The following is a 19,645-nucleotide window of genomic DNA, read 5'->3' as shown; positions in this document are numbered from 1 at the left end:
CATAACTTTGCATGAATACTTTTTAATACTCTTATACTCAGAAAATTAACAAAAAAAATGGAATGAGGTATGTCACTTTGCTATGGGCTAAAAGTTGAAACCATTTAATTCACTTACAGAAATAAAAATTACTCAACGGTTTCAGTTCTGTACTGAAGTACCAACTCCAAAATAAAAGCTATCTCAATCTGATTTCTAAACATAGTAAAAACAGAGCTATTATCACTTAAAAACAGAATACATTTGGGGCTCCTGTGTGGCTCAGTTGGTTGAGCGTCCTAGGTGGCTCAGTAGGTTAAGTGTCTGACTCTTGATTTCCACTCAGGTGGTGATCTCCCAGTTCATGAGCTCGAGCCCTGCTTTGGGCTCTGGGCTGACACTGTGGAGCCTGCTTGGGATTCTCTCTCTCTCTCCCTCTCTCTCTGTTCCTTCCCCACTTGTGCTTTCTCTCTTGAAGTAAATAAATAAAAACTTAAAAAGAAAACCCAGATTACATTTTTAATCCAAAATACTTAGTATTTTCTTTACAAAGTTTAAAAAGGACCATGTATGGGGTAACTGGGTGGCTCAGTTGGTTTAAGCGTCCAACTTCAGCTCAGGTCATGACCTCGCGGTCTTTGAGTTCAAGCCCCATGTCAAGCTTTGTGCTGACAGCGCAGAGCCTTGGAGCTTGCTTCAGATTCTGTGTCTCCCTCTCTCTCTGCCCCTCCCCTGCTCGCACTCTGTTTCTCTCTCTCTGTCAAAAACAAATAAACATTAAAAAAAATTTTTAAAGGACCATGTATTAAATCTGATAGATTTTAAAGAATAGATTTTTAAATTAGTAGAAATATTAGATCATTAGATACATTTTAGAATTTTTCTTTTAATAATTGAGAACCCTTAAAAATATTTCACATGCATCTGTTTTCTAGACTCATAGCATTAGAAATTATATGGTTTTAATGAATTAATATTACCACTCTTCTCAAAATGGTGCTACCATTTAATGAATGATATATTTTATGCATTTTTTTCATAGCAATGAAATTCTTTCAAACAAATGAATGGCATGTTATTGTTTGTTAAAAGAAAGGACTTTCTCTCTGGATATGACTAGGAACACTTAACCGCTAACTTTATGGTACATAGCACCCACTCTCCTGTGGAAGAAATGATCACACATACTTAATACAACTGAAGTTAACTTTAAAACACCTTGGTTGCCTAACATCAATGTTTCTTTGTAAAGTTGTTTGCTTAGCTTTTGCTGTAATTGCCAGCCTTTCTCAGTGTCTTCTTATTACAACTCTCATGTTATTTGTGAACATATTTCAATTGCAATGTAGAGGAAAGAGAGAAGCAATTTTCTGTTAGTAAAATAATGTTGGAAATGAGTTAATAAAAACTAATTTTGCCACCTGTTTTCAGAAAACCTACCAAAAAACTAAACTGATATCTATAAAAACAGAGACAGATTTTTTATTTTAATGTCAGATTACATCAGGGATACTTTCAGTGATCTTTTATATGTGTTTTTTATTTAGATTTTGAATGAAAATAGTCTAAATTCTAAAATTTTATAATCTGCTGATAGTTATACTGAAGGACTTTGCTTTCAGAAATTCACATAGGAAGAATGATAAAAATGAAACCTAAAATAGGTAGAGCAGTTCTCTGCAATTTTCCTGTTTGCATAAAAGAATCTGTCTTTCATTATTAATTCATGTGTTTAAACTATTAAAGTTTTTATTACATCTGCTATTGTAAACACTCAGAAATACAACTGAATGATTTGTTTTATCATTTCAAAAATAACATTTCTAGATAATCTTAAATACACTTTTAAATAATTAAGCATTATATCAATATGAATATTGAAATTTACTAATATTCAAATCATGTTATGAATATGAATACTGAAATTTACTAATAAGCTAGGTTGATGTTAGGATTTCTATTGTATAGACAGGAATCTATGCTCATAAAGGCCCTTAAAAAAAGGATTATATAGGTGGCGTAGGTGGCTCATCAGTTAACCATCTGGCTCTTGATTTTGGCTCAGGTCATAACCTCACAGCTCATGGGATAAAGCCCGAGTCAGGCTCCATACGGACAGCATGGGACCTGCTTGGGATTCTCTCTCCCTTCCTCTCTGCGCCTCCCCTGCTTATGCGCTCGCTCTCTCTTCTCTCTCTAAAATAAAAATTTTTAACAAAAAAGGATTATATGACTGAAATATTTTTTCTCCTCAATCCTTGTTTTGTATTGTTATTTTTTCACCAGTTTATCTTAGTATGTGATCTTTTGTTATCTGTTTGCAGCACATTTGCTTGATTTTAATTATAACCACATACTCCAGGTTGAGAGGCACCATTTATACCTCTTCACTTCCTTATCTCCTAGCTGTTTAGTTTTTTCCATATAAATTGATATCTCATGATCTCTTAACTAAATCATTACAAAGTACAGCCTAACCAATTAGCCCTTGAAATATTCCACTTTCACCTGTTCATTATTTCTTTTAATGTTTATTTATTTTAGAGCGTGTGCGTGAGCAGGGGAGGGACAGAGAAAAAGGGGGACAGAGGATCCAAGTGGGTTCTGTGCTGACAGCAGTGAGCCAGATGCGAGGCTCGAACTCACAAACCACAAGATCATGACCTGGGTCAAAGTCGGATGCAGGTGCCCCCAACCTGTTCAGTATTAAAAAACTCCTGAGTTGATTAAGTCAGATCCAATTCACACATTCAATGGTCTCGTTAGTTTCCTGTGCACAATTCTGTTAATATATTACACAACTTATAGCTGTTGTGTCTTTTTCCTTTTATTTGTGGAAATAATCAGAAAAAATAGGAATTAAACGTATAATTTTACCTGTTGATAGATGCCAAATTGAACAGATTTATTTGGATTATCCGTGGAATTTTTAAGCCTAGTCACTATTCCTTGAAGTGATATGTGAAGGCAATGCAAGGGGGAGAGTAGAGCAGACTCTGTATTTCCTAAAGAAATGAAAAAAACAAAGGTTACATGTATAATTCAATCCCATAAGCCTCATTAAAGCCACTAGCTTTAATCATCCCAGGAAAACATGTGACCATGTTTTAATAATTAGCAAAATTTCTTTGTCAACCCATCAATTGGATTACTACAGTATGAACAAAATGACAAACATACATGTGTGAGAAAAAAAAAATTTATAAGTATAAAATGAAGACCTAGGCATTTTTTTAAAAAGTAAATAATAGATTGCATATCTATCAATATGAGAAGGAAATTTATTGGTATTCATTAGCTGTCACTCAAATAATTTCCTATACTCATTTAAATAATTTGCTGTAAAATTCAATTAAAGAAAATATCCATTGACAAAGGAAACAAAGTTTAAAAGAGAATTATGGGAAATATTACCAATAATATATATGTCTCACAATGAGACAGACTGGGTCATGAAAAGGAATAAAAGTATTTTAGGGACCTTCTGATTTAGAATTAAAACTTCCTAATCAGATCTGGGTGACAGACAAATAGGCTAAAATTCCCTAATACATCAAATACTATTATTTCAACTTGAATCTTGTGCTGAATATATAGAAGCTAGTACTTAGAGTTTATTTTGTTTGGGTTAGACATTCCTTTGCCCAGATTAAAGCTGAGAAAAAGTCAACTCTTTCAATTAAATAATCAGTTTCCTGTTTTGCACACAAGGCTGCTGTATCTAAAGTGTTGAACGCAGGCAACAGAGCCACCAGACCATACAAATGAGATTTATATGACAGGATGAGCAAAGCCTGTGATCTAGTTGCCAAGTCAGTGAGAAACTGAGGGTGGGGACCAGAATGAAGAGTACTCAGGGGATTATAAAGTCAAGAATAAAATCTGATAAATGGACAAGGCTGGAATTAAAGTCTTAACTTACACTAGGAAAAAAGAGTTCATGCTAAATGGGTCTCCCAGGTCTGGGGTAACAGCAGCGAGGAGAAACATCTGTTCTGGTCTTACCAGGTGCCTTGGGAACCTTGGTAACTTTAAGCCGGGTAATCTAGGGATGGCAGCCCCATCCTACTACATGTAACTAGCCCATCCGAATGCAGAAAACCCTTCTTATATTTTACAAAATACAGTTTCTGTCCGTTTCCTCTGGCACAGAGAACTGCCCTGAGTTCAGGGCAAAGCCTCAGAGGAAAGCCTGAGGCATTCCTGAAAATTGGGCTCCGACCTTGCAGTCCATGCTTAATTATCATCATGCTTTATGGAGGTCAGCAGAGAGGCCACAACAAGCAATCTTGACAAGTCCACATTCTAAATGCCATCTAACATTTCTACAAAACTTTCACAGTGCTTTAACCTGACTGGTCTATTTTCTTACCGAAAGACCAACGCATATGCATGGCTTTTTCAACAAACTGGCCAAAAATCCAGTAAGTTATAACTTCCTGCTTGGTAATTATAACTATATTAATCTATTTTACACCCCTTTCTCTACATCTCTAAAACTATCATATTTTAATACATGTTTATGCAAATATATTTATATCCATACAACCCATATATTGGTCTTTAGGTTTTTTCTTATTTTTTTTAATGTTTATTTATTTTTGAGAAAGAGAGAGAGAGAGAGAAAGAGAGACAGAGTGTAAGTAGGAGAGGGGCAGCGAGAGAGGGAGACACAGAATCCAAAGCAGGCTCCAAGCTCTGAGCTGTCAGCACAGAGCCCAACTCGGGACTCATGAACTGTCAGATCATGACCCGAGCCAAAGTCAAATGTTCAACCCATTGAGCCACCCAGGTGCTCCAGTCTTTAGTTTTAAAAATGAAAAGTAGTGTTTTAGAATTGTGTGCCCTACTAAAAAAAATAGAAGATCAACAATCCTTAAGAATATGGGAAGGTTTTCTTTTAATTTGGGAAAGCAACTATTTTGGAGATTGTTTCCTAAAGTCCAAGAAGGCATAAAGCTTATGTGTCCCTACAAAAGCTGGATTAATTACCATAGGTGCAAGTTGGACTATGCTCTCAGCTAATTTGGTTTCTTAGCAGTTCTCACATACGCCACTTGTTTCATGATGGCTTTTACTTACAACAGGATGCATGAAAAAAAAAAAAAAACAGCAATGCTTAATTTTTCCCCCAAAGATTCAATTAATTATCATAATTCCATAAATGAAGAGGAAGTGGTGTTTTTAATCACATTTAGAGATAAGGGCATATGGGGCACCTGGATGACTCATTCGGTTAAGCATCCGACTCTTGGTTTCAGCTCAGGTCATGATCTCACAGTTCATGAGTTTGAGCCCCCCCATTGGGCTCCTTGCTTACTGTACAGAGCCTGCTTCAGATTCTCTGTCTCTCCCTCTCTCTGCCCCTCCCCTGCTCATGTTCTTTCTCTCTCTCAAAATAAATAAGCTAAAACAAAACAAATCACTGGATTCTGTGAAAAGAGAGACACACACAGAGAGAGAGAGAGATGAGGGAATGAAGAGTTAGAGGTGCTAAGTGATTTTTCCTATGTGTAATGTCCAGTAAGTGATCAAATTGGTACCATGACTAGTATTTTTGTTAGGCCCATTGTTACCGATTCCACTTTGACACAGCAACTTAGAGGCTGCTCTTTCTGCTAACAAATACATTCCTTCGGTTTTATTTCTATGGTGAATTTCCAAATTTCAATTCTTGCATATATCCTTGTCTGTCTGGTCCATTGGAATTCAAATATTTGTTCTCTAATTCTAAACCTCAACTATCCTTCAAAGTCTTTAGGAATTCATCACTATTTCAGCTTATTTACATCTACCCTCTCTATAATGCGGTTGAGTACATAGACTAAAATATATCATTGTCATTGACAAAAAGGGTGACTTAATGACTACTGAAAACATTTGGCTATAAAGTAAAAAACTTAGGGGGCGCCTGGGTGGCTCAGTTGGTTGAGTGTCTGATTTCGGCTCAGGTCATGACCTCACAGCTCATGAGTTCGAGCCCCACTTCGGGCTCTGTGCCGACAACTCAGAGCCTGGAGCCTGCTTCAGATTCTGTGTCTCCTTCTCTCTCTGCCCTTTCCCTGCTCACACTTTGTCTCACTCTGTTTCTTAAAAATAAATAAATGTACAAAAATAAAAAATAAAAAATAATTTTTTTAAAGTAAAAAACTTATGTGGGGGGACATGCTAAAGCCCCAAAACCTTGCTTTATCTTCTAGCAATCAATATGGGTTGACTAATCTATGGAGAGGAAGATGTAGTACAACGAAATAATATAACTATTAGTGATGATCAATGGGTAGACTCCAGTGTTATATTTAGGGCCCTTTCTCATTCAGTTGCACAGAATATCAGAATGTTCCTTTATATATTTTGCAAATAATTTTTCTTCAACTACCCAAATCTAAATCAGGATGCCTCAGTTTTATGAACCCTTATCAATAGTCTAAGCCATCCAGAAGTCTGTGTTGCAAAATACAGTCCAGAAATAATATTCTCAGGAAACTAAGTCCCAAATTAAATCATTTGATGTGAGGAGACTATTGACTTTATTATAAATTCATCTAGATAGCCCCATAGATAAAGCATAGCTTGTTCTTCACATCCTACCTTGGCTGTGTTTTCACCTAAAGGGATTACTATGTTCCTTAAAGAATAATGAAGAAGACTTTTTGCTTTCTACTTCCTTTTTCTTATACAAAAGGATAGAGTTGTGTCAAATTAACGTACGATATTTAAGTTTAGATGATAACTCACCCAATTTTACAATAGGAATTAAACTGAACCAAATCTTCTCTTTTCCAACAGGTAATTGAATTAAAATGGGAATCTAATGCTGAGAGGTTATTTTATTCTTCCAGATGGACCATCTTTTAAATCCTATAGACTGATTTACTTTGACAACTAGACAAGAGAGATATCAATAGTGCATGGCCCACAAAATGTCAGTAACACAAAACCTATTTTTAGATGTGAACTACTGCTGTAGTTAAAAGGACTCTGAGAATGCTAATTGATAATAAAGGTCAAACTAACTGAAGATGTTTTTATAATGGGCAAATTATAAAAAATAATATGAACCAGCACATAATTATTTATAAAGAATTGGAAATGGACATCCCACACCAAGCAATTCCTAATTTCTAATCCTATACTTTAGAATTGTCTACAAGCAGTTTGAGTGGGCTGAATAGGGGCCCCCCAAAAGATGTCCATGTCTAATCCCTAGAATCTGCAATATACCTCATATGGTCCTAGAACCTGAGTGCTTGTGTTCCCTCAAAATTCAGATGTTGATACCTAATCCCAAATGGTGATGGTATTTGAAGGCAGAGCCTATAGGAGGCAGTCACCAGGGTGAAGTTCTCATGAATACGGTTCATGCCCTTTTAAATGAGGCCCCGAGACAGCTCCCTTGCTCCCTCTGTCGAATGAGGATACTATGAAGCAGGAAGAGGGCCCTACCCAGACACTGAATCTGCTGGCACCTTGATCTTTGACTTCCCAGTCTCCAGAACTGTGAGAAATAATTTCTGTTATTTATAAGCCACCTAGTATAAGGTATTTTGTTACAGCAGCCTTAACAGACTAAGATAAAACTCGGTACCGGGGGCAGGATGCTGTCTGACATTATCTTTTTTACCTCTTATATTTTAGTGACATTCTCTGGTCAACCTGGAAAAATCGAATATATTTACAGATTTTTGGGTCTTCCATTATGCATTTAGTCTTCAAAGATTTTCTGGTATTTGTTTCTTTCCTCAATTTGAAAGGAAGGTAATTAACTGGCACTAAGAAAGGGGTGTTAAAAAAAATTCCTGAAGATTTCCAGGAAGATTACAGGGCCATAGAATACCCTTCTCACTTTTCTATTACAAAGCCCATTTTAAAAAATTAAGTAAAGAAAAAATCCATAAGATCTCCGGATACCAAGGATGAGATTGAGAAATACGCTAGAATCTCCTAGAAGTTTCTATAAAATACAATATTGTTGAGGGCAGGATTAAGATATAGTACCAGAGCAAGGTGAATCAACCCAGCCAGAGACATGAAGTAACATGGTCTTCCATTTCACCAAGATAAGCTCCCTTATTCCTCTGCTCACCAGGTGGCTGAAGCTTCCTGTGAAGCAATGCTCCTTTTAGAATCCTGTTTTAGTTCCATCTATGACATATCTCTTTGTCCCCCAATAGAATTGTAACCCAATTCTACAATGCCTGCATCCTCTCACCCTTGAGTAATAGTATTTATAATATGGGGAAAGTAAAGACAACTTAAATGACCAATGCTGGGAAGTGGTTGAACATATGTCACTGCCATTCACTTGGTAAACTGTTATACATACATTAAATGATAATTACAAAAGTTGTGCAGTAACAAAGGAAATATGTATTATATAATGTTCAGTGAAAACATGATGCTAAAAATGTGTATGATAGCAAAATTCAAAATATATGACAAAAGAGATGCATTTAAAAAGACCTCATAAAGGGCACCTGGGTGGCTTAGTCAGTTGAGCGTCCAACTTCAGCTCAGGTCATGAGCTCAGGGTTTGTGAGTTTGAGCCCCACATCAGGATTTTGGATCCTCTGTCTCCATCTCTCTGCCCCTTCCTGGTCCTGCTCTTTCTCTCTCTCTCTCAAAAATGAGTATTTATTTATAACAACAACAACAACACATAGGTCATAGTCTTGGGGTGAGGTTGGTAAAAAATATATATATTTAACTATACTAGTTTGGAATACACTTATTATAATATCTTACTATATAAAATGCTTTAAGTTAATCTTACACATTTAATTATTTGCCCTAATTTTGGGGTTTATGTCTGCTTTGAAAAATAGGTTAATTTTAACTCATACACAACCAATTCAAATATGGTTATTGTAAGTAATAGAGTGAAATTGGAAGCTATATTTTTAGAGACCTTTCCTCTGTTTTTGTTTCCTTTTGTCTTGCTTTATATGATTTTGTTTTTAGTTATACCTAAATGAAATGATGAGGCTTTTGTATTGTAAAGAGGATACCCAGAGATGGTCTCCATGTATCAGTTTAGATATACATTACATTTTCTCACTACCAATTACCCATGTAAATAACACTTTTTGTTACCTCTTAAATTACAAGTAAGCATCACTGATTAAGACACCTGACATTTTGACCTGTATTTTCTCATAATTCTATTGAGTAGCTATTGTCTCCATTTTGTAGACAATGAACTGAAAGCCAACCATGTCGGGTATCTTTCCTTAAGTCTACCTGCTGCACTTGTTTCACTCTAGGACAAGGCACTCAGAGTTAAGAACTGTACGCTTTCTACTATCTTCATGTTACTCTGCAATCCTGAGCCACTGGCAGTGTGCACGTTGCTGCCCTTTTTCCACCCTACTATCTATTTTGCCTGTTCCAATTCTGCTTTGCTTCTTGTCACTTGCCTAGGCTTTCTGCCTTCCACCCATTTCAGCTCTGTACTTCCCAGGAGACTTCAGGAGACATTCAGTTGGTAATTGCCAAACTAGGAAGAGGAAACAAAAGCTGGAGCCCACGGAAAATTAACCATCCAGTGCATTCAGGAAATGGTATCAAGAGTCAGGACTATAAGGCTTTGAAGGGAAGGGCTGTGCAACTCTTAGAAATCTAACCAAGTTGTCAGTTGTTTCTTTTACTACACACTTAGCAATGGATTCGATTGACAATTTTATTTTTTCTTCATCATTATTTGTCCTGGTCTACTCATGTTTGCCCTGCATCTCTGAAAGCAAAATATACTCCCTTCCCACTAACTTTGGACATGCTTTGTCAATGCGATATAAAGCAGTAAGAGTCACCTTAAAATATGTTTGCATGTTTTGACACTATGCCTATAGTCCTTACTTCTAATATGAAAACATGTCCCTAGATCCCTGATGTTTGAAGGTTAGCCAGGAGCCAACCGGCGCTAGTGCTGACCCATATTTCCAAGTAGCATGAATAAGAAATAAATATCTATTGTCATAAGCCTTAACATATTAGAGCTGTTTGACAGAACAACAAAATTTGAGGTGGTGTATGTAAAACAAAATCCTAAAATGTGTGGCATTGGTTTTAGGGATAGGCCGATGGTTATGAGGAAGGACCCTGTTAGAAGAGATTAGAAAAATGACAATTTATGTTAAGCAGAGGCAAAATATTTGGTAAAACTATTTGTCTGTGGCGTCTTGGAAGGCAGAAAATGCACACAGGGCAGTTGGCATTTTGGGACAAGAGATTTAGATAAAGAATGTTGGTATCATGAGTTGGTTTTAACTAGCTACATTTAACAAGTACTAGCAGAGGCAATAAGGTCATAATAGATTTGATCTGCTTGCAAGCAAGGGTGGAAAGGAAAAAGGGACAATCCATGTATTACAGGGAATTGGAGGGTTGTAAGACACATTTCCGTCCCCTATAGATAGCCTGGTAAAAGATTCTCAAATTAAGACACTGCCTCAATGCAAAAACTGAATCAAAAGGTCACGGGAAAAGGCCAAACCAAGGGTGCAGCCTTAGTGCTTTTTCTTAAAATCTCTTACTGGCTTGAGTCAGACACCAGTAAGTTCTTTCAGTTTAAAAAATAGTTGAGGGCAGGGGTGGAAAAGAAATGAATCGTTGGTCTCTGAAGTTCTAGTAACCTTAAATTGTCTCTCATTAAGTGTATTTAGAGAGGCATTGCTCATAAAAAACTGAGAATGTTCTTATTTGCACTAATTGGAATCAAATAATTTTAAAAACATTTTAAAGGGTTATATTATAAAATGTTGTCATCAGCCTGGATAGAATGGAATAGTGTCTGTTGGAAATATAAAATGATCAAGTGATTAAAATGACTCCTATATCCTGCATCTTGCTTTATGTGACATACAGAGATCTAACACTGGAAAATTTGAATACATAGATCACATTAAATGTCACTAAAGTGCCGTAACCCTTTGAGCAAGTGGCATTCACACTGGCTCTTAGTTTCCTTATTTGTAAAAAGACAGCAGGATTAAGCGTTCTCTGAGGCCCCTTTCAGCTTATATTTGATTCTATGACACAAAAATAGTCCTATTTTATAGACTCTCTTAGCTTGTGAAATACAAATTTCTTTCTCTCCGAAAATAAGCAATGAACAGATAGACATTATTTGAGCAAGTTTTCCAAGATTCCAAAAACTTGGAAATGAGAAAAGTTCTTTTGAAAGAATCCTCTGAAGGAATTTCATTATGTAAGGGGACTGGGCCACATACTTAAATACAAGAAGGCTCCTACAGGACAAGTATTAGTTCCTTAAGTGTGCTTAGAATTTTATTCAATTCCCAAATCACAATTTAGTTTCCATAAAAATTATTATATGAGATCCTCAGAGTACCTGGTTGGTATGTGTTTGAATGGTTTTTCATGATCAGGATTAAAATATTGACGCATATTGCCATGTTCTTTAACAGAATATGTTCCCATAAAAGCAGGACAATTTGGTTCAGTGTTGCATATAAATCACGTGAAGGCATCTTTCCAAAACAGAGTGAAAACAGCACCTTGCACATGATATATTCAAAGTTAAATTCAAATTTTAATTCAAAATTAAAAACTATGTAATATTTCAATTCATACACTATATATTTTTAGTTCCCAAATTTGCCCAATTTATATATCCCTAAATAAAAAAAAAATGTACTATACAACTACCAAAAGGGAATCAGGTCATCATATTATTGTTCAGTAAAAATAACATGTTTGATAGAATTTTAAATAGTCACTGAAGATATCAATAATGCATAAGAATTGACTATTTATAAACATTCCAAAAGGTATCCCTCTTGTCTAATTTATATATAAATTTTATGACACTGACATCGGTGGGGACCGTTAACTGCAGTCATTTCTTATAAAAGATCAATAAAACCCAGCTGAAATAGGAGGCAGAGTCGAAGTGATTACTTTCATCCCATTTTATGACATTCTCAAGAATCACTCTAAAGATCCTCTCAGGAAACTTCCCTGTAAAGCCCCACAGAATCCACAATTTTAAGCCCTCATATTTAAAATCTGATGTTATTGTTATGTGATATGCACTGAACACTGATAATGAAGTTGATGCTGACTGGAACAAAAATGAACCCAAAGTTAAATAGAACCTAGATGAGAGCTACAGGAGCCACTGAAAATAAATCCATTGGTTGGATCCCGCTTGTCACTTCTAGAAGGTCACCAGAAAGAAGCATCATCCCCAATGCAGAGAAAAGAAAATCGTCTCACTCCTTTTCTCCTTTCCTTACAGTACTAGTCAAGGCTGTGACTCCCACAAAAATTCAGAAACAAATGCAGTCATCTGAGAACAGACGACACACTAGTACCACACAAAGTTAGAGTAATGAAATGATGAGAACCCTTTCATCTTTGCACGCTGTATCCATTTTTTCCCCTTAGCTTTCTCCTAAAAGCCTGGTGGCTTCACTCAGATTTTGCTGCCACCTGGGCAAGGATGATATCGATAATTCCAAGCAATTTGAGGTCAATTTAATTTCTCTACCTTTAATCAATTTTTATTAGTTTAATTTTGTTTCCACCTTGCTGTTCCCTTGTAGATCCTGGCATCCACCCATCTTCTCAAGAGACTGTCCTGCCTGACTGGGTACCATTCTGTTCCAGGCGATTCACTCCTATTTGTTCTGAATTTGCCTCAGCCAGGGAAGAGCTCCCCCACCCTGAGGCTTTCTTTACACTCCTTGCTGCTTTACAAGACAGCGGTAAGCTTTCTCTTTTAGTTTGCTCGTCCAACACATCCCAGCCTGACTGACAGCAAGACAAGCAGCTGAGGTAGGAACTACAGGCTGCTACCGTTTCTCCCTAGAACTTTCCAAACCTGGGGACAGCAGAAAGGGGATTCCTATCTTTAACCTCCACTGCAAACAAACCTTCTCTTCCTGTTCTGTTCTGGACAAAAAGACATCCTTCGCTTTTCTCATGCTAATTCATTTATTTATCATTGTTAAGGAAATCTCTCTGACCTTTCTAAGGGCTTTGGAAACAATAATTTCCATGCGTTATTTTTAATTTTTAATGTATTTGTCTATTCTGGTTCTTTCCTTTACCCTAACTGTGTTTACCTCTTCAAGCCTAAAAAGAACAGGAAAGCATAACTTACGCCAGTTACCATTTTTTTCCTGAGCTTTCATTATATTTCTCTCATCTTTACCTCAAAACTTCATGCAAGAGACATCTTCCCTTAAAACCTCTATTTTCTCACCATCTACTCGTAATTCCTTGCTTGGAACCTTTCACTTGCAAGCTTTGCTGAATAAATTTTCTCTTAAAAACGAGCTATGACTTCCTAATCTCCAAAACCACTGGCGCTCATTTCAGAATTTTCTATGGTATTTAACAATATTTAATTGTACTTTGTACTTGAGACTTTGGTTTCTATCTCACTCCCTCACTCTACCTCCTTCCATGACTAGTTTTCCTCTTCAGGTCCAACTATGTGGGTTCTCATAAAGGTCATATTGTTGATTCTCTTTTTCCTTTACCTACTCTCCATAATAGCATCTACCTCTAAAAATTCAGTTACCACTTTTACACGTGAGGTAGCAATTCTCTATCCCTTGTGGCTATGTTTTTCCTAACTTATAGTTCTTTATTTCGTACTACTCCCTAGACATTTTCAAAAGGATATGCCACTGAAATGTTAAATTCCCCTAAGTCTGTTAATTGTAGTAACAGTCAGGTCCTAGGCTGTAAATCCATAAGTCCTTCCTTACGCATGGATACTTTTCTTTAATAGCTCTTGAATGCATCTTTCTTTTCTCTTTGACCAGTATGGTTCACACTCCTGTTCATCTCACACTGTCTCCTAAGGGACTGTCCCATCTTCAATTTCCCATGCTTGCCTCCTATAACCTCTTCACACAGCCAGCCTCCCTTTGATGTTCCCCAGCAGGATTAACCTCCCAACAGTACCCTCAGATCGGGTTACTGCATCACTCAAAAACTTCAGTGGTACCGCAGAGTACAAGGCACTGCAATATTTGACTATACTAAATCTTTCTTGCTCATTCTTATCATTCAAGTTTTAAATTTGCATAATACTCTATATATTACATAAAATACCTGTCCCACAAGATGTTTACATATAAGTAATCAGGTAGATTTGAGGAATTCTCTGCTAAATGATGTGTTTATTTCACAGTTTCTCAGTCTTCACTGTTAATATGCATTTTGGTTTGCTTTAGTTATAGGATACAAAGCTCCCAGACTTGTTTTAGGGCAGAAAGGGGCTTTTTCCCCCCAAGAAGTCTACCTTCCCTTCATTTACTCAATCCTCCTACATAGTCACATGATGAAATAATGCCCATCCTTCCACACAAATAAACGATGCCTTTTAAAATAAAATCATGGAAGTCTTTCTAATAACTTATGAGAAGGGAAAATCTACCTTCTCTAAACTCTGAAAGCCATTTTATTACACTATGCCATATCTTATTTTGAAATTATTCACGTCTATCCTCCATCCTGGACTGTAAGTATCTTGAGACCATGAATCATGAATAAATCATATTATATTCTCTATAGTACCTACCACGTAACCTCAGATTAAGTAAATAACTTCATTCCAGGATATATAAAACTTGACACAGGTTGTTTTTGTGTTTTAGAGTACTTCACTTCTTATAGTCCTTTCGAATGAAGAAATTTATGTACATTCAATTATATAAAAGTGGCACTTAGTAATAACATAAAAATCCTAACATGGAGTTTGTTACTCATACAATCCTAAAATAGACATTGGTGCTAGAATCATTATCTGCAGATAATGACAAAATGTACTCAATGTATTTAGTTTCAATGGCTCAATTTATTTCAGTAAATGGGGTCGGGGATTCACACAGAACTAAATGAAACTAGGTAAATTTTGGTCTCACAGAAAACTTTTTTTAATTAAAAAAATTTTTAATGTTTATTTATTTTTGAGAGAGAGAGTGTGAGCAGGGGAAAGGCAGAGAGAGGGGGAGACAGCGAATCCCAAGCAGGCCCTACACTGTCAGTGCAGAGCCCGATGTGAGGCTCAAACCCACGAACCATGAGATCATGACCTGAGCTGAAATCAAGAGTCGGAAGCTTAACCGACTGAGCCACGGAGGCGTCCCTCACAGAAAACTTTGTAAAAGCCAGTCAGATTCTAGTCAAACTAATTAGAATTTCTAGTTTCACCCAGTTCCTTTGGGGTCAAACATGTAAAATGTATTACCAAGGACCGTGGGGAATAAAGCTGTATCATGGGATTCCTAGAGGCTCATAATTCTACCTGGTTCTAAGCTGACCCATCAAAGTGATGGAAATAAATATGCCTTTGAATCTAGCCCTGTCTTGAGAGGAGTTCAGACTGACTAAGCCACGCTCCTTTGGGACCTAAGGAAAAATGTCATGAATGACACAGATGCCATCTATGTCTAGAGCTGACTCTCTCAAAAGAACCTGTAATAGAGATCCCCATCCAAATATAAAAGACTAAGACATGCCGTAGGTTGAATCACTATTTAAAATATTATGTTCAGTAACACCTGACCTTAAAAGGGGCTACAAAATGAGAAACACTCTTCATCTCTCTTCATTCCCAACCATGCTTATACCTCTCTCTCATTACTATGCATCTCCTGGTAAACCAGGAGATTACAGCAGATTCGCTGGTTACAAAAAATGTTATGAACAACTTTTCTACAATTTTTGGAGCAGTTCTAATTTTAAGAAAATGTTTGTAATGAGGTATGGAGACTTCTAGATTCAAAGGAGAACAATATGTTTATACAGACGATTGTTCCGATGCAGGTAAAATTGAGGTTCCAAACTATGCTCATAGAGCTAGTGAGCTGAAGATGATTCTAGGAATCTATTTGCACGAATTAACAATTCTGTTTTGTTGTTGTTGTTGCCGCTGTTGTTGTTGTTGTTGTTTTGTCTTGCTATGTGGCTAAAGGCAGAGAGAAGAGTGCATGGAGGCCCAGGAGAGAGTAAAATAATCCAGTAAACAAGATGTATGGCATAGTACCCATGGTCAGTCTGCAGATTCTAATGGACAGAGAGTTTAGGGACAGAACCTCAAGGAAACTGTTTTCCCAAAAGACTTTGAAGGTCTGTACACATTGATGTTTTAAGATTCAGAAGATAAAGTTTGGTATATTCAGAAGTTTTAAGATTCAGAAGATAAAGTTTGGCCAGCTTCAGGCCCTCAGTAGTCAATTACTTTTGGAGCATCAGAAGACAAGGTCTTTTCCATTGGCAATGTTTCGTTTTTCTTGTTGTTGTTTTCACTGAGGGCATTACTGGTGAGAAGCAGTAGTGGAAAACCTCATCTGATCTCTTTCTGATCTCATGTGATTCCCAGAAATGTTTGATGGAAGATTTTTCAGAGAATTCAAAGTCCTTATAAAAAAGTAAAAGGTGAAGAGTCAGAAGAACTGGGATCATTAATATCAACCTGACTCCATATTCAGTTAATATTCAAGAAGTATGAATTGAAAGCCTACTGTATGCCAAGTGCAGTGGCTACAGTGCTGAACAAAACAAATCCCCACCCGTGGTTGCGTATTTTAGTGGAGGAGAGAGGCAAAAAGAATGTTATAAATATAGACAAGATAATAACAGACTGATACCATGTAAAAAGGAAAATAAACAGGGTATAATGATAGAGATTCATCATTCACGGGTGGGATAAACAAACAAACAAACAAACAAACAAAAAACAAGCTTGCAAATAAAGTAGCCAGGGGAAGTAAAGGAAGTAAAATGTGAAGGAATTTTTATTTCACTTCCTTCTAAATAGTAGAAGTTGAAGAACCTTCTTCTCTCCCTGACTTCTTCTCAATCCAAAACTTAATTGCAATCAAGATAACTCATCCTCAGTCTAAGAGAAATAAGACTAGATATAATCCCTATGAAGTTCAAAGTTGTTTTTCAAATATAGTTAACCGTTTGTTTTCTGGAAAACATTATATTGGAAAATGCCCCCATTTTCTGTGATATTCAGCCCCAGGGCTCTTGGATGCTCTAAGGATCAATTCACTGCCTGCTTCATTCTTTCTTGGCTATGGGTCCCAGGAACTCAGCCTGTTTTCTAGTCTTCTTGTCTGTTGCCTCTCTGTCTTTTTTTGAATTCTACTCTTGTAGTCTTGACTGGAAAGTGGGATAGTTTCCCTAAATCTTTCATTTCTTGACAGTCCTAAAGTTAGACAGAAAACTCCTTTGTTTGGGGGGTTATTATGAATCATCACTGTGGGGAAATACATGGGGATAGTAAAAATGATAAATACGGTAAGTTTTACAGCTTAGAGTATTAACTGTGCTGGTCTTCAATTAGAGATTTTGCCTGTCTCTGAGATGATAATTAAAGTGGAAAATGAATCTCTATCCTGAGTTCTCATTCCTGGAGATAAGCCTTGCAAGTCTCTTCCTTCATTCTAATTGTCTGCCCTCATGACGAAATCAAGACAGAACATTGTGTTTTCATATCTTCTTGTTTCCTGTGGTGATACATTCATTTGCTCACTTAACATTTACTGGGTATCTCATTTTATGCAAGGCATTAGAAATATAAAGATGACCAGGACACAAAATATTGTCTCTGACCTATGAAATAACTCCATCTAGGAGGTGAATTATGAAGTAGATGGTTACAACAGAGTATGATATTTTTTTTCTGTTTCTTTTTTTTTATTTTTATTTTTTCAATATATGAAGTTTATTGTCAAATTGGTTTCCATACAACACCCAGTGCTCACCCCAAAAGGTGCCCTCCTCGATACCCATCACCCACCCTCCCCTCCCTCCCATCCCCCATCAACCCTCAGTTTGTTCTCAGTTTTTAACAGTCTCTTATGCTTTGGCTCTCTTCTACTCTAACCTCTTTTTTTTTCCTTCCCCTCCCCCATGGGTTTCTGTTAAGTTTCTCAGGATCCACATAAGAGTGAAACCATATGGTATCTGTCTTTCTCTGTATGGCTTATTTCACTTAGCATAACACTCTCCAGTTCCATCCATGTTTCTACAAAGGGCCATATTTCATTCTTTCTCATTGCCACATAGTACTCCATTGTGTATATAAACCACAATTTCTTTATCCATTCATCAGTTGATGGATATTTAGGCTCTTTCCATAATTTGGCTATTGTTGAGAGTGCTGCTATAAACATTGGGGTACAAGTGCCCCTATGCATCAGTACTCCTGTATCCCTTGGGTAAATTCCTAGCAGTGCTATTACTGGGTCATAGGGTAGGTCTATTCAGAGTATGATAAACATCATTAAATGGGTAAATTCAGATTTCTATGGAGAAAGATGAGGAAAACTGAGACCACATGCTGAAGTTAAGGAATTATCTCAAGAGTAGTTGAAGTCACAATGACCTGGGTAAGCTGACTCTTGAAATATAAATGGGATCCACTCCTGGGATGGATTGGGGCCTGGTGGGATAGGGAGTGGTAACAGATGACAAGAAAATATATCAATTGGTATGCCCCAGAAATAAAAGACAGCATGACATCATGATGTAGTTGGAGAGAAATTAGGTGAAAGGGCATATATTCTATTCATCTTAGAGTTTGGGGACTTACATTCTGCTTTTTGAGAAAGGGGATGATTTAGTTAGTTACCATTTTAGAAAATAATCCTAGATATAGAGTAGAGAAGAAGATAATTGAAGAGATGATTTAACAAAGTAGTTAAATTCTATTGCAGTAATCTAGAAAAGACATGAGAAAACAGTATCCAGGGAGACAGAAGGGCAGATTTATTAAAAATAATAGCTATAATAATTTAATGGATATACAACATAAAAAAGGTAAATTATGACATTAAAGACACAAACTGTGAAAAGAAGGGGAGTAAAGAGTAGAGTTCTTACATGCAATTGAAGTTAGGTTGTTATCAGCATAAAATAGACCATTATATCTATAAAATGTTTTATGTTAGCCTGATGGTAACCACAGAGCAAAAACCTATAGAAGATACACAAAAGATAAAGAGAAGGAAATTAAAGCATACCATTAAGAAAACTCACCAGTTCATAAAAGAAGACAGCAAGAAATGAAAAGAAAAAATAATGGAGCTATAGAATAGTTAAAACAATAAAATGACATTAGTAATGGTATCAATAATTATTTTAAATGTATGGATTAAATTCTTAGTCAAAAGTCATGGAGTCACCAAAACCAAATGGAAAAAAAAAAGAAAAAAAATATATGCTACTTATAAGAGACTCACTTCAGTTTTAAGGATCCACATAGGCTTAGAGTGAAGGAATGGAAAAAGATTTCCATACAAATGTAAATCTAAAGAAATTGGAATGCTGTATTTACAGCACTCAAAATATATTTTAAGTCAAAAACTCTAGGAAGAGAAAAAATCATATAATGGTAAAATGGTCAATTCATCAAGAGGATATAACAATTATAAATACATATATGAGGCCAAAAATGGACCCCCTAACTGCAGTAAGCAAACACTAACAGATCTAAAGAGGAGAAAAAGACAGTAATATAATAATATTAGAGGATTTCAATACCCAACTTTCAACAATGGATAGATCATCCAGACAGAAAATCAATCAGGAAACACTGGACTTGAAATATACTTTATCCAAATGGACCAAACAGCATATACAAAGCATTCCACCCAAAAGCAACAGAATCCACATT

General features: G+C 36.3%; 1 protein-coding gene across 4 annotated transcripts in view; it reads right to left on the bottom strand.

Annotated features, from left to right (window-relative positions):
• SLC16A7 (solute carrier family 16 member 7) overlaps nt 1-19,645 on the bottom strand; it is a 186,568-nt gene that overhangs the window by 86,860 nt on the left and 80,063 nt on the right. For 2 of the 4 annotated variants that reach the window (XM_042947035.1, XM_042947037.1), the window contains exon 2: nt 2,857-2,984. The gene's annotated coding sequence lies outside the window, so the exon portion shown is untranslated. Of the gene's footprint in view, nt 1-2,856; nt 2,985-7,977; nt 8,116-16,198; nt 16,356-19,645 lie in introns of those variants that run through there. The other 2 variants (XM_042947036.1, XM_042947034.1) reach the window with 2 other exon arrangements.

The sequence above is a fragment of the Panthera leo genome, chromosome B4 (genome assembly GCF_018350215.1).
Source record: "Panthera leo isolate Ple1 chromosome B4, P.leo_Ple1_pat1.1, whole genome shotgun sequence".
NCBI classification, from domain to species: domain Eukaryota; kingdom Metazoa; phylum Chordata; class Mammalia; order Carnivora; family Felidae; genus Panthera; species Panthera leo.
Note: the sequence above shows the minus strand (reverse complement) of the source record. Positions and strands in the feature narration are given on the sequence as shown.